The sequence below is a fragment of the Rhinopithecus roxellana genome, chromosome 16, assembly GCF_007565055.1.
Source record: "Rhinopithecus roxellana isolate Shanxi Qingling chromosome 16, ASM756505v1, whole genome shotgun sequence".
In the NCBI taxonomy this organism is placed as follows: domain Eukaryota; kingdom Metazoa; phylum Chordata; class Mammalia; order Primates; family Cercopithecidae; genus Rhinopithecus; species Rhinopithecus roxellana.
The window spans coordinates 86,733,091-86,746,721 of record NC_044564.1 but is presented as its reverse complement, the minus strand read 5'-3'; the positions used below and the strand labels follow the sequence as shown (position 1 = coordinate 86,746,721).

General features: G+C 49.8%; 1 protein-coding gene and 1 pseudogene across 3 annotated transcripts in view; one reads left to right on the top strand and one right to left on the bottom strand.

The window, feature by feature from the left end:
- ROR2 (receptor tyrosine kinase like orphan receptor 2) overlaps positions 1-13,631 on the top strand; it is a 233,497-nt gene that overhangs the window by 93,055 nt on the left and 126,811 nt on the right. The gene's annotated exons all lie outside the window — the stretch shown is intronic.
- LOC104670380 lies at positions 10,714-11,948 on the bottom strand (annotated as a pseudogene).

The window sequence follows — 13,631 nt, the reverse complement described above, 5'->3', positions numbered from 1 at the left end:
CACATTAAGGCCAGCTGATTTTTGACAAGGTTGCCAAAACAATGCAAGAGAAAGAATAGTCTCTTCCACAACCGGTACTGAAATAAATGAACATCTGCACATAAAGGAATGAAGTTGGAACGCTTCCTCACTAAGTATGCAAAAATTTACTCAAAATGCGTCACAGACCATGTAAGTGCTGAAACTATAAAACTATTAAAAGAATACAGCATAACTTTTCATAACCTTGAGTTAGACAGCAGTTTCTAAGAAATAATACCAAAAGACAAAGCAATAACAAAATACATAAATTAGTTTTCATCAATATTAAAAACTTTGGTGCTTCAACAGATAACATCAAAAAGGTAAAAAGACACAAAATGGGAGAAAATACTTTTAAATTATATGTTTGTTAAGGGACTTGTTATCTATTATATAAAGAACACTGTTATGGACGGAATGTATCCCCTTCCCCGCCAAATTCTTATCCCTAACGGCCAATGTGATGGCATTTGGAGATGGGGTTTTGTGAAAGTCATTAGGTTTTAGATGAGGTCATAAGGGTGGGGTCCCCATGATGGGATTAGTGCCCTCATAAGAAGAAGAGGCCAGGAGTGGTGGCTCATGCCTGCAATCCTAGCACTTTGGGGGACCAAGGAAGGAGGATCACTTGAGGCCAGGAGTTCAGAACCAGCCTTGTCAACATATACTAAGGCCCCGTCTCTGCAGAAGAAAAATGTAAACATTATCTCTGCATGGTGGCACATGCCAGTAGTCCCAGCTACTCAGGAGGTTGAGGCAGGAGAATTGCTTGACCCCAGGAGTTCAAGGATGCAGTGAGCCATGATCAGAGCACTGCACTCCAGCCTGGGCAACAGAGTGAGGCCCTGTCTCAAAAAAAAAAAAAAAAGAAAAAGAAACCAGAGCTTGCTTACCCTCCACCACGTGAGGACACAGCAAGAAGGCAGCCCTCAAATCTGCCGGCACCTTGATCTTGGATTCCCAGCATCCAGAACGGTAAGAAATATATCTCTGTTGTTTAAGCCACCCAGTCTATGGTATTTTGTTATGGCAGCCCAAGCTGACGAATCCAAACACAACTAAATAGTAAAAAAGGCAACTCAGTCAAAATATGAACCTGAATAGTCATTTATCCAAAGAAAATACATAAATGGCAAATAAGGACATGAAGAACATTAGCCAAGCATGGTGGCTCGCCTGTAGGCCCAGCTACCCAGGAGGCTGAGGCAGGAGAATTGCTTGAACCTGGGAGGCTGTCGTTGTAGTGAGCCAAGATTGCACCACTGCACTCCAACAGAGTGAGACTACATCTCCAAAAAAAAAAAAAAAATAAGGAATACTTTCAGATGCTCCTTCTTGGCCAGGACTGAGTTCCACCCCTGCCTAGGGTCTTTACCTTGCCCTGAATCCCTTTGTGGGTCACCAAACTTACGGACTGACCAGGCTGGGCCTTGTGCTTCGCTGGACCCGTGCTGCCCGGCTCCTGAGCCCTTTGCACTGGGGCCTCCCAGCATTTGTTCTTCATCCCTCCTTGGCGGCGACCCTGTTCGCCTGGTGTCCCGGGTGACATCTGGCACTGTGTGTGTTCAGGAGGTGGGCAGTAGAGCCTGATGCCTGGCTCGGATTCCTCTTCTGCCCCCCATAACTGCATGATCTTGGGTGAGCTGCTTAACCTTTCTGTAAACCTCATCAGTAAGCTGGAGTGGCTGGCACTGGATTACATGACTTGGTTCTTATCAGGACTTAGGACTCCCTGTGGCATGTGGAGGCCCTGAGGGATGGCTGAGTGCTATTGTTATTATTACTGCCTGTGAGCTATAGTGCACACACAAAATGTCTCCTTAAGCGAAGTGATAATATTGTGATCTTGTTTTTCGACTCAACACTTTGCCTCCTAGCAGTTCTCAAATTGTAGCCCAGAAGGCTTGTTAAGTACACATTGCCGGGCCCCACCCGCAGATCTGGGTGGGTCTGAGATTTCTGCTTTTCTAAGGACTTTCTTGGGGCTGCAGCTGCTGCTTCTCATTGGGCACTTTGAGAACCACTGCTCTGTGAGGTGTGTGCCCAGTGTGCGCCTGCGTGAATGTGTGCCCGTGTGAATGTGTGCGCCTTCGTGTATGTGCATATGTGTACGCAGGTGCCTGCATGTGTGCGCCTGGGCTCAGATGCCTGTGCCCATGTGGATGCGTGTGTGTGTGCGCATGTGTGCCTGTGCTTTCTCATGGCCCAGGTGAGCTGCCAGCAGTAACCTGCCTCCCAGCGCCCCCACCGGCCCTTAGCCCTTGGGTGTGAGGCATAGGAGCCCAGGTTGGAGGCTGTAGGAACTCGGGGTCCTGTCTTTGGGCACAGCCTGGTGATCTGTGGTCTTTGTTCCCCAGGTGCTTCAGTGGAGCAGGCCATGGCCAACCTTTGTTTCTTCTTCCAGCAGGAGGATTAGGACCGGATTCTAGGTGGGAAGCAGCCTTGGTTTTTATTTGCTGGGCTTGGCGGCCTAAATCCGGAGGACCTGTGGTCGTCCTTTCCACCCTCTCTGCCCCCCTCCTCCCAGTTAACCCCTTTATTTTCTCCTGTTCATTTCAACAGGATTTATGCTTGATTAAGTTACTCTCTTTTATCATAATTAAAGAAAAATGTGGTGGGAGAGCACTAAAAACTCCATTCAATGAAAACCAGATTGTTGAACCTGCAGGGAAACAAGGGCTGCCCTGTGGCTCCAGGCCCCTCCCAGGGAGATTGATCGCTGGGAGCTGTGGGGAGGGGGCGGAGGGGAGGGGATTTAAGCTCCTTAGGGAGGAAGTTGCCTGCCCCTGCTGGCCCAGAAGACCGGGGCCTGCCTCCGGGCTTGCCACCCCCTCATCCTGGGTCCTGCCCAGCAGCCTGTGTGTAACATCTGACTCCTGACGCAGTCAGGCACTGCTCTGCACACAGGCCCTGGATTTATAAAGGCCTTTTTCTAATGGTGCCTGCGAGTCTCCTGCTGCAGAACATGACCTGCTGGAATGTTTTTAAAAAGTGTGTTTTTAGTTGACTCAGTTCCTCATGCTGGTCGCAGTTGCTCATAAAGGCAAGGCTGTGTAAAAATCCCGCCGAAGCCCTGGCAGTCACAAAGCCCTTGCTCCAAGCTGGGACCTGGAGTGGCGGGGCGTGCTAGGCCCCACCGCCTGCCCAGTGAGGTCAAGCCTGGCTGCGGGTGGTTCCTGTGCAAAAGGAAAGGCTGCCTTCATATTGCTTGGGGAATTGTTTCTGTAATATGTGTGGGATTCTAAAAATGGTTAGACCTGCGTAGTTGGATGGGAGGGGAGGAGGCAGTGACTGACTGCAGGAGGGGCAGCCTCCCTGATGGTCACCTGTGAAACAAGGTGGCAGGTTCAGGAGCGGTGGTCTAGTCCCCTCTCTGCCACACTGCACGTGAGTGTGCACAGGTGCCTGGTGAAGGGGTTGTTTTAGGGGATGGGAGTGAACATAGGTTCTGGGAGTGAACACGGGTTCTGGAGCCTTAAGGCAGGGGCCCTGCCACTTACCAGTAGGGTGACCTCAAGTGACTACCTTAGTAGAGAATGGTGGAATTTGTTCCTCGTCCACTGTGGATGGTTAAAATAATACCCCCGGCATGGGACTGTTGTGGGGACTCCGAGCTTGAACAGCGAACACCCGGCACAGCAAGCACCCAGCGCGTGTTGGGACTCGCCGTTGTGATGGACCATCTGTTTCAGAGGTGGAGCCTCAGACAAGGACATCGTATTAGTCTGCTCAGTCTGCCGTAAGTACCCACCCCAGACTGGGCCGCTTAAATAACGTTCATTCTCTCACAGCCCTGGAGGTGGAAGTGTGACATCAAGGTGTCAGCAGGGTTGGTTTCTCCTGAGGCCTTGCTCCTTGCCTTGCAGTTGGCTGTCCTCTCCCTGACTCCTCACGTGGTCAGTCCCTCTGTGTGTGTCTATGTCTTCATCTGTTCTCCTTATAGGATACTATAGGGTACCAGTCAGGTTGGGGTAGGGCCCACCCATATCACCTTGTTTTACCTTCATCTCCTCTTTAAAAGTCTATCTTCAAATGCATTCATGAGGTACTAGGAGTCAGGGCTTCAACCTGTGAATTTTGGGGGAATGCACTTTAGCCCAGACATGCGGTTTAACTTACAGCATTTTAAGCTTAGTGAGGTCTCGCTTTGTTGCCCAGGCTGGAGTGCAGTGCTGCAACCACAGCTTACTGCAGCCTCCACCTGCTGGGCTAAGTGATCCTTCCGCCTTGGCCGTGCAAGTAGCTGGGGCTACAGGCACATACCACCATGCTTGGCTAATTTTATTTTGTTCATAGAGACAGGATCTTGCCATGTTGCCCAGGCTGGTCTCAAACTCCTGGCCTCAAGCCCACCTCAGCCTCCTGAATTGCCGGGATTATAGGCTTGAGCCACTGCACCCAGCTTCTTTATGGGTTACAAGGACAATTTGTTTTTCTTTTAAATTTACTTTTTGGTGGGCAGTCCCAACAAATGCTAGGAAGACCTAGCATTCCAAGATTTTACGGGTAACCTCCGGAACCTGTTTATTTCTGCCTCTCGGGCTCACTGGGGGCTCCTGGAACCCAGAGCCCCAGGATCTTCCTGATGGTGCGGCCCCGGCGTCTAACCCGGCCGGCAGGTGTATCAGACTCCTATGCAGCAGTCTCTCTGGGGGGTGCTGACCCCAAGGCTGCCCTGGTCCCTCCTCTCTGAGGTCGCATCCCAGAGTTGTGTAGTTAACGCTGGTCCTCTGCTTCCAGATGCTTCTCCCCCACTCCCCTCAACCATGCCACCATGTCATGATATCTGTAAACCAGCAGCCAGAGGAGGAAGCTTGTTCACGCTGCTGCCCTGCTGGGGAGAAGCATTCCTCCAGCGAAGGCAGGCTGATTGCCCCTGGGTGTCCCTTCCTTCTCTAAGATGCTTACCCTGCCACTGGGGGCAGGAAACTGGGGGTGGAGGTTACTGTTCAGTGGAAAGGGCTGTTCCAGTGCTGTGGGAGATGAACCTTCACCCCTCCCTTCTCAGCCTGGGATTAGGACTTTCAGCCTGCATGACCTCCTGACCTTGCCTAGGGCCAGGCTGCCATGGCGGGAGGGCTGAATGCTGTGCCCTGATCTCTCTGGACTGAGTCCTGTCTCAGGAGCACTTGTCATGCACCCTCAGACACACCTGTGGGAGGAAAGTTGCAGGGCCTGGGCTCTCTGGGCATGTGCTGCTCTCTTGCCAGGAGTGAGGATGCATGGACTCTTGGACCAACTATTAGCAATCCAGCAGGAGCTTCCTCCAGCCTGCGAGCATTGATTCTAATGTGAATGTGGGTCCTGCGTGATAAGGGGAGGCACTTTTTGGGGTGGGGCTTGGGGTGATAATTTGATTTAAACTTAAGATTTTTTAAGAGTAATTAAGTTAAATTTTATGTTCACAAGGCCTGCAGGACAGTTCCATTCTCCTGAAGATGTTGTTTGAAGCATTTTATCATCAGTTGTAATATAACCTATTGATGTGTGTTTCCATTTGCCTTTACTAAAATATTGGAGGCATATCTTCTAGTTACAAATTATTCTAATTGATGGATTAAAGTAGTTTTTAAAATAAAAGCCTTTGCTAATTCCCTGCTGGCTCATCCAAGCCAAATGGCCGGTGGCAATGCTACTTAAACAGCACTCTACAATTCAAACCTTACCTCTAACGAGAGGCAAAGCAGTGAGGTCTTATTCTAAAAGTGCGTGTGTAAGTGGTTTTGCTTGATCCAGCATTTAGGTCTGAGACCTCCAGCTTACCAACCACCTTCCACTTTGCAGCCCTCTCAGAGGCAGCGGAGACTCCAGGGCCCTGCGATTCTTGTCCTGCACTCCTAATCCTCCTATCACATGACCTCGGCTCCTTAAAAGAGGACACTTACTCTTCATTTTTTTCATCTACAAAACTGGGGCAGCAATAGGAAGGCCAGTCTCCTTCACTGAGGGATTCAGGGTAAAATGAAATTACTGCCTCATTACTTTGTAGTGACAACTCTGTAAATGGAGTACTGCCTTTGAATAGAAGGTCAGCAGCAGCAGAGTGTGTCTGTGACAAGAAAAGACTATGCCAGTCAAGCCTGGGTCATTATGTAGTGGAGAGTGTTGCCACTGGCCCCATCCTATGCCTCACCACCTCCTGCAGGCTGCCGACTCCAAGCCCTTGTGACTTGGTCACAGGCCTTTTCTGGCCAGGGTACTTGGTCTACAGTCTAGGTACACTGGGGTACTGGGAGCCGTTGCATCCTCTGCTGTCAGCAGTCCTCCAACAATTAGCCCTCATTGGGTAGTGAATGCTCCAGCCGCCTTGCCTGTGGGGTGGGCAGCTCTGAGATGTAGGGTCTATGTGGCCTCCCACAGGGGCCCAGTGTCTTGCGTGGTGTTGCCCATAGCAGGAACCTGCTCATGCACTACCTCTGGGCCTCTTCCCCTTCTCCTCTCCTTCCAACTGCACTTCCAGGGCCCCCTGACTTCGTCTCCCAAATGCACTCTGGATTGACTTCTTGGGGAGCCCAATCTGTGATGGAAATATTACAGATATTGGGCGAGGAACACTGTTCCTCAGTGTCTCACGCAGCCTCTCTCTGTTCACAGCTTGCTGCTTCCTCTCAGATGTCATGTCTCTGCCATTTCCCAGTCAGTGCTGCCCACAGCCCCATCAGGCCGAGTCAAATATTCATGCATGAAATTTGACCAACTCGGCTCTGCATGTGTTACTGTCACGGCATCATCCTGGGCACTGTCGCTGTCTCGGAGCGGGATGTCGAGTGGGACATGTCCTGTCGTCTTCAATTAGCAGCCAGTACCCAGAGCTGAGGACCAAGGGGGTGAGCTAGCCCTTGGTCTAAGGAGTGCTGCCTGTTGTTATAGGGGTGGGTACCACTCCTCGGGGTTCTAGAGTGGGTCCTGTACCCACCTGAGTCTCTTATGTTGATCAGGGTGTAGGGGACGGCTGGAGGCTGGATTGCACCTGCCCTCCCACCCTGACTTGTCGCAGTACTGTGTCTGCAAAGGCCATTTGTGTGGAGCCACACCTTCCGGGACCTTCTGCTTCACTCTGCCCCAGTGCCCCCTTTCTGACCCCCGGCTGTGTCCTCTGGTGCCACCTCCCCTTCTTCCACCTCACGTCATCTCTTGGGCACACCTTACCCATTCACAGCATGGTCACCTTTCCCAGGAACTCTGGTTGGGTCTTTAAACCCCATCTGGCCGTTGAGTCCTGGTGCCCTCTGATCAGGCCCACCCCGGAGGAGCCCTGCTCTGTTGGTCTCTGGACTCAGGCCTGGCAGTCCCACGGGCGAAGGCCCAACTCCAGGCATAGACCAGACCCGGCACGCCTCAGCCCTGGTCCTCAGCGTCTCCCACAGCCTGGCCACCTCATCGCCTTGCTCTGGGGCTGGTCCTCCCTGCTCCATGGCTGTTATTTTCACCCTCACCACCCCCCAGCCCCCACCCCCAGCCTTTCTGGAGTGTGCTCACGGAGCATGCGCTGAAGAGGGAGCAAGAAAGGTGGCGAGCCCGGGAGGGGCAGCCATGTCCAGTGCTGCACTGAGTCCGGTGGCAGAGGCCTGTGCCAGTGGGAAGGCCAGAAATCTCCCTTCTCTTCACTCTCTTCAGAGGAGGAAGAAGTCTTCAGGAGGGAAATCCCCCAAGCTCTTGGTCCATTTTCCTATAGGCATCCTTGTCCTCTTCTTTCCTATTAGGATAGGAATGATTTCTTTACCTTTTTGAAGGACAGTTCCTTGGCCTGTTACATGGACCCTATTTTTTACTGACTTCTTAGGGACTTAACATCGTGTGTGTGTGTGTATGTTTTCCCCCCATTTATTTGTGACTCTGCCCTTTCAACTGAATCCAGATGGGCTCAAGTTTCCTGGTGTGAAGAAAAGATAAAATGCTGCCCCCTGTATCTCTTTCAGGAAATCCTCCTGTATGATGTTTTGAACGCAGCTCCCTTCACCATCTGGGATGGAGTCATAGCTGTACAGCAGTCATAGCCACTGTCAGGAAAGATGAAGCTGGTCTCAGAGACACTAGGACGTTGCAAAGAGCCACATGAGTTTATTGGATATGGCAGAATTTCTCCAAGTGGGGGAGATAAATGAAGCAAACGTTAGGTATATGTTTTGTAAAATGATAAAACTCTCATTAGTTGTGGTTGGTTCAGTTGTCTCTATTTGGAATGCAAGGGACTCAACGGAAAATGTTAGCACCAATACAGAGATGTAGTGGGTTGGCTGGAGGATTCAGGACCAACTTAGAAACATCAGTGGTATTTGTATATACCTGTAACCATAAAAACAAGTAATAGAAAAAAATAAAATACAGTAGCAGCGAAGCCGTTCAGATACCCAGGAGTAACCTTAGTGAGAAATGCTCAACACTCCTGAGACTTCACTGAAAAATTTGAAAGAAGATTAGACTAACTGGAGAAGAAAACCCTATTGTCTTATTTTGTTATGTTATGTTATGTTATTATTTTTTTACGGAGTCTTGCACTGTCGTCCATGCTGGAGCGCAATGGCGCGATCTCGGCTCACTGCAACCTCTGCCTCCCAGGTTCACGCGATTCTCCTGTCTCAGCCTCCCGAGTAGCTGTGATTACAGGCACACACTACCAAACCCGGATAATTTTTTGTACTTTTAGTAGAGATGGGGTTTCACTATGTTGCCCACACTGGTCTGGAAGTACTGACCTCGTGATCCACCCGCTTCCGCCTCCCAAAGTCCTGGGATTACAGGCATGAACCACCACACCTGGCCAGAAAACCCTGTTGGTACTGGGAAAGTAATATTGTAACGATATCTGTTCTCTCGAAATTAAAATATAAATTTAATACCGTTCCAACTAGCATCCCAGTAAGTATTTCATAGAATTTGGCTTGCTGTTTCTGAAGTCCATTTAAAACTGAAAATGAGCAAGAAGAACCAAGACAGTTTTGAAAAAGTGAAATTATCGTGAGAACCTTGCTTTACCCAGTGTCAAAATGTGTTGTCGTAATTAAATAGACAAATAGATCAAAAGAAGAGAATAGATAATCCACACACAGACCTATGGAATATATGGAATTGATTTTTCTTTTCTTTTCTTTTCTTTTCTTCTCTCCTCTCCTCTCCTCTCCTCTCCTCTCCTCTCCTCTCCTCTCCTCTCCTCTCCTCTCCCCTCCCCTCCCCTCCCCTCCCCTCCCCTCCCCTCCCCTCCCCTCCCCTCCCCTCCCGTCTTTTCTTTTCTTTCTCTTCTCTTCTCTTCTCTTCTCTTCTCTTCTCTTCTCTTCTCTTCTCTTCTCTTTTCTCTTCTCTTCTCTTTTCTTTCTTTTCTTTTCTTTTCTTTTTTTTGAGACGGAGTCTCGCTCTGTCGCCCAGGCTGGAGTGCAGTGGCGCAATCTTGGCTCACTGCAAGCTCTGCCTCCCTGGGTCCATGCCATTCTCCTGCCTCAGCCTCCCAAGTAGCTGGGACTACAGGCGCCCGCCACCACGCCTGGCTAATTTTTGTATTTTTAGTAGAGATGGGGTTTCACTGTGTTAGCCAGGATGGTCTCGATCTCCTGACCTCGTGATTTGCCCACCTTGGCCTCCCAAAGTGCTGGGATTACAGGCGTGAGCCACCGTGCCCAGCCCATCTCAGGATTCTTAATGTAATCATGCCCACAAAGTCCCCTTAGCCACGTAAGGCGACGTGGTCACAGGTTCTGGGGATTAGGATGTGGCCATCTTGGGTGGATCCTTATTCCATCTTCCACACTATATTAGGAAACATAAAATAACATAAGTTATGATTTCAAGCTATCGTATCAGCAGGGTTTAAGGTGAGGGTATGGGGAACTGGGCATTTTAATAAACGGTGAAGTGTAGATTACCACATCTGCTTTGGAGGACAGTCAGCTGTCCTTAAAATCAATAACAGGTACACCCATGAACCCGGTAATTCTATGTCTTGGGATTTGCCTTCCAGGCACACTGAGCTCAGGGCACAGAGAAGTCAGTATGAGGATATTTATGGCAATGCTGTTTGTGGGAGAAAAAGAAACATGATAACTAAGTGTTTACTGTTTTGGAAACGACCAGAAAACCAACCCATAAATATGGAATATTAGTGCTAGGGAATATTACACAGCAATGAAAAAAAAAAACCGAGGTGGCTCAAACCTCAAAGATCTCCAAGTTATAGCTCAACGAAAAGTCATTTGCAAAACAGCACGTAGATAGTTTGTTTGGTGCTTTAGGCCAAACAGCATGTTCAAAACACCATATTCCTACAGGCAGAGGAAGACCTGAGAGCGTAAATGACACAGTACTAACTGCTTTTATCTGGGGAGGTTGAAGTTATGTCCAGGGGACTTCAGCTTTATCTACAAGTGTGACTCAGAGAGGAGTGTATTCACATAATACTTGCATAGTATAAAAGGAAGTTCGAAATGTAAGGGTATAATGAAGCACGATAACAGCGTAATGAAACAGAAGGTCAGATACTCTGTAGTAATCTCCAGAAGTCCACATTCTTCAGGAAATCATACTTGATTCTAGGGCTACGGATTACATATAAACAGTGGCCTGGGGTGGGAGTCGGGGCGGAGCCCAGGGTTCTTTCTAGCCGGCTTCCTTGGAAGTGTTAGTGTTTTGTTTTTCTTTTTTTTCCCCAGTGGAAAATAACTTTTATTGAGACCCCATGAGCTGCAAAATCTGTTCCTGGCATTAAGCTCCTTCTTCCTTTGCCATTCGGTCTTCCTTGGGTGGTCCCATGAATGCTTTCTTCTCCTCCATGGTCTGGAAGTGGCCATGGCCAAACTTGGAGGTGGTGTCAATGAACTTAAGGTCCATCTTCTCCAGAGCCCGCCGCTTCGTCTCCACCAGCCAGGACTTGCGGAGGGTGAGCACCCGCTTCTTGGTTCCCACCACACAGCCTTTCAGCAGGACAAAGTCATTGGTCACTTCACCATAGTGGACAAAGCCACCCAGAGGGTTGATGCTCTTGTCAGACAGGTCATAGTCGGTGGAGGCATTGTTCTTGATCAGCTTGCCGTCCTTGATAAGGTAGCCCTGGCCAGTCTTATAGATCTTCTTGTTGATCTCAGTGCAGTGACGGTAGCCTTTCTGCCCAGCGTGTGGCACAGAGAAGGCCACAAGAGCAGGATGCCATGCCCCAATACAGGCCACCTTGCGCAGGCCTCCATGGGTCTTGTGGGGCAGCTTTTTGGTGTGCCAACTACTGGTGACCCCTTTGTAGCCTTTACCCTTGGTCACCCCGATGACATCTATCATCTCATCCTGCCCAAACACTTGGTTCACAGGTAGCTGTTGCTCAAGCCTCTTCACGGGCCCCGTCCGGCTTCTTGGCCACAGTGCCTCCGTTCATTTGGATGTCCATCAGGGGGGCCTTCTGGCACAGAGGAAGCAGGTGCATAGGGTGTGGGCAATGATGCAGGTGACTTGGCAGTACTTCTTCATGCTGCTAAAGTCCTTCTCCAGCTGCTTCTTGCCATCCTCATCCTGCCATTTCTTGCAGTACTTGGTAAAGGCCTTCGTCTTAGATTTATGCCAGTTCTTATAGAAACGCCTCTTGCATTCATCACTGATGTGCTCAGCGAATACATCAGTATCTGGAGACGGATGAAGACATCAGTGAAGGTCTGGAGGCCTCAAGGGGTTTCCATGTAGCCCACAATGCCCACAACCACCATGGGTGGCATCTCCATAATGGTCACAGCCTCCACCACCTCCTTCTTGTTCACCTTGAATCCTGGCCTGTCGACTGCCTGCATGATGTGGGTCACGCCAGCCTTGTATCCCAGGAAGGCTGTGAGGTGGACCGGATTGGACGGGTCATCCTTAGGGAAGCTCTTCACCTTCCCACGATGCGTGCTGCTGTGCTTCCAAGGCAGGAAGCCGAGGGACCCATGTCTGGGAGGGGAGAACTTTCTGTGAGACATCACGCCGTCAGATCCCGCCGGTAAAGGTCGGTCGGCCTTCGGTTTCCACTAGATAAAGCCAAATCTGGAAGTGTTCATTTTAACAGGAAAGTGGAAGAGAAGGGAGCTTCGAAGCACATCTTCGAAAGTGAAGAGACTGCGTTTTCGGCAGTCAAGATGTTTTCCATGTGGCAGTTTATTTGTACCTCCAGGGCCCCTTTATTTGAGCTCTTGTTCTCCTTCCTCACCCCTGGATTGATTCTCCTTGTTGAAATCAAGAAAAACCTGGAAATCTCATCTGACCATCGTTGGGAGGTAAAGAAGAGTTTGTGGGAACATTTCCTGTGATTCTCCTGAAATTACAAAACCACACAAGAAAGGGTTTGGTCCCATGGTAAGGATGGCCAAAGTGATCTCAAGCAAGCAAGCCCTAGAGTCACTTCCAGGCTGGAGTGCAGTGGAGCGATCTCAGCTCACTGCAACCTCTGCCTCCCAGATTCAAGCGATTCTCCTGTCTCAGTCCCCCGAGTAGCTGGGATTACAGGCACGTGCCACCACACCTGGCTAATTTTCTATTTTTAGTAGGGTTTCACCATGTTGGCCAGGCTGGTCTCGAACTTCCGACCTCAGGTGATACTCAGCCTCCCAAAGTTCTGGGATTATAGGCATGAGCCACCGCGCCTGGCCCCAAATGTTATTTTTAAAAACTTAAGCGTTAGCCAGATTGATTAAAACACAGATGGCACTGAGCAGAGCCGCCATATATCTACGCCCATCATCTGGTGCCCTGCCTCCAGATGGGTGGACAGACAGAGGTCCAGTCCTTTCCTGAAAAGCCAGCAGAGTTTATATACAGCTCCGCTCCCCTGGTTTAATTTAATTTCTATGCTTCACTCTTAATCCTGACCTTCAAGGTAGGGAATTTGCAGGAAAAGAGTTTTTGTCAGCTTATTGAATGCCGCTCTTTCTTGATTAGGACTGGCATGCATACGTTATCAGAAGTAGAAATCAAGAAATATCATCAAACCAACGCATTTCCTTGTTATGTGTCGGTAAAAATCACATCCATTTCTCTGGTGAGAGAAGACTCGAGTATCCTTGGTTTTGTGCCCCAGGTGATAAGGCTCTTCAAGTTTCTGCTTGCTCTGAAAGATTCCGCAATATAAATAACTTTCTTTAAAACAGGCTCATCTGTTTTACATTTTGAGACAGTTTCTACACTGCGAGGCAGAGCTGCTAGCCAGGAGTTCTGCTGAAGCTGGCTCCTGCATCCTTCCTGTCCTGGAGAGTGACTCTGCGTGGGTGTTTCCTGCAAGATCAAAGCCTGACTCGAGCTTGGTCGAGTGGAACTTGAGTTCTGGGGAGTGTGATTTCTGGTGGCAGCGAAGACGTGAAGGATGTCTTCCTTCCTGCGACCAGCATCTCCTGGCCGGGAAGGGCAGGATCCACTATGTGCTGGGGGGTGGGGGTCATTCTCAGGCCTACTCTCCACCCCCAGCCCTTGCAGGCTGCACACGAAAATGAGAAAAGCAGCTCTGGAGGAGAGCTGGGGTGCCGTTGGGTCCCGCCTGCCTAGGCTTACTTTGAAAGACTGGAGCTGTTGCTGTATGAGCTGGCCCCTGCAGGGCCCCCTCTGGCGCCCTCAAGTCTCTATGTGGGAAATGGGGGGACTGCATTAGGGAGCCCTTTCTGGGGGAGTATATG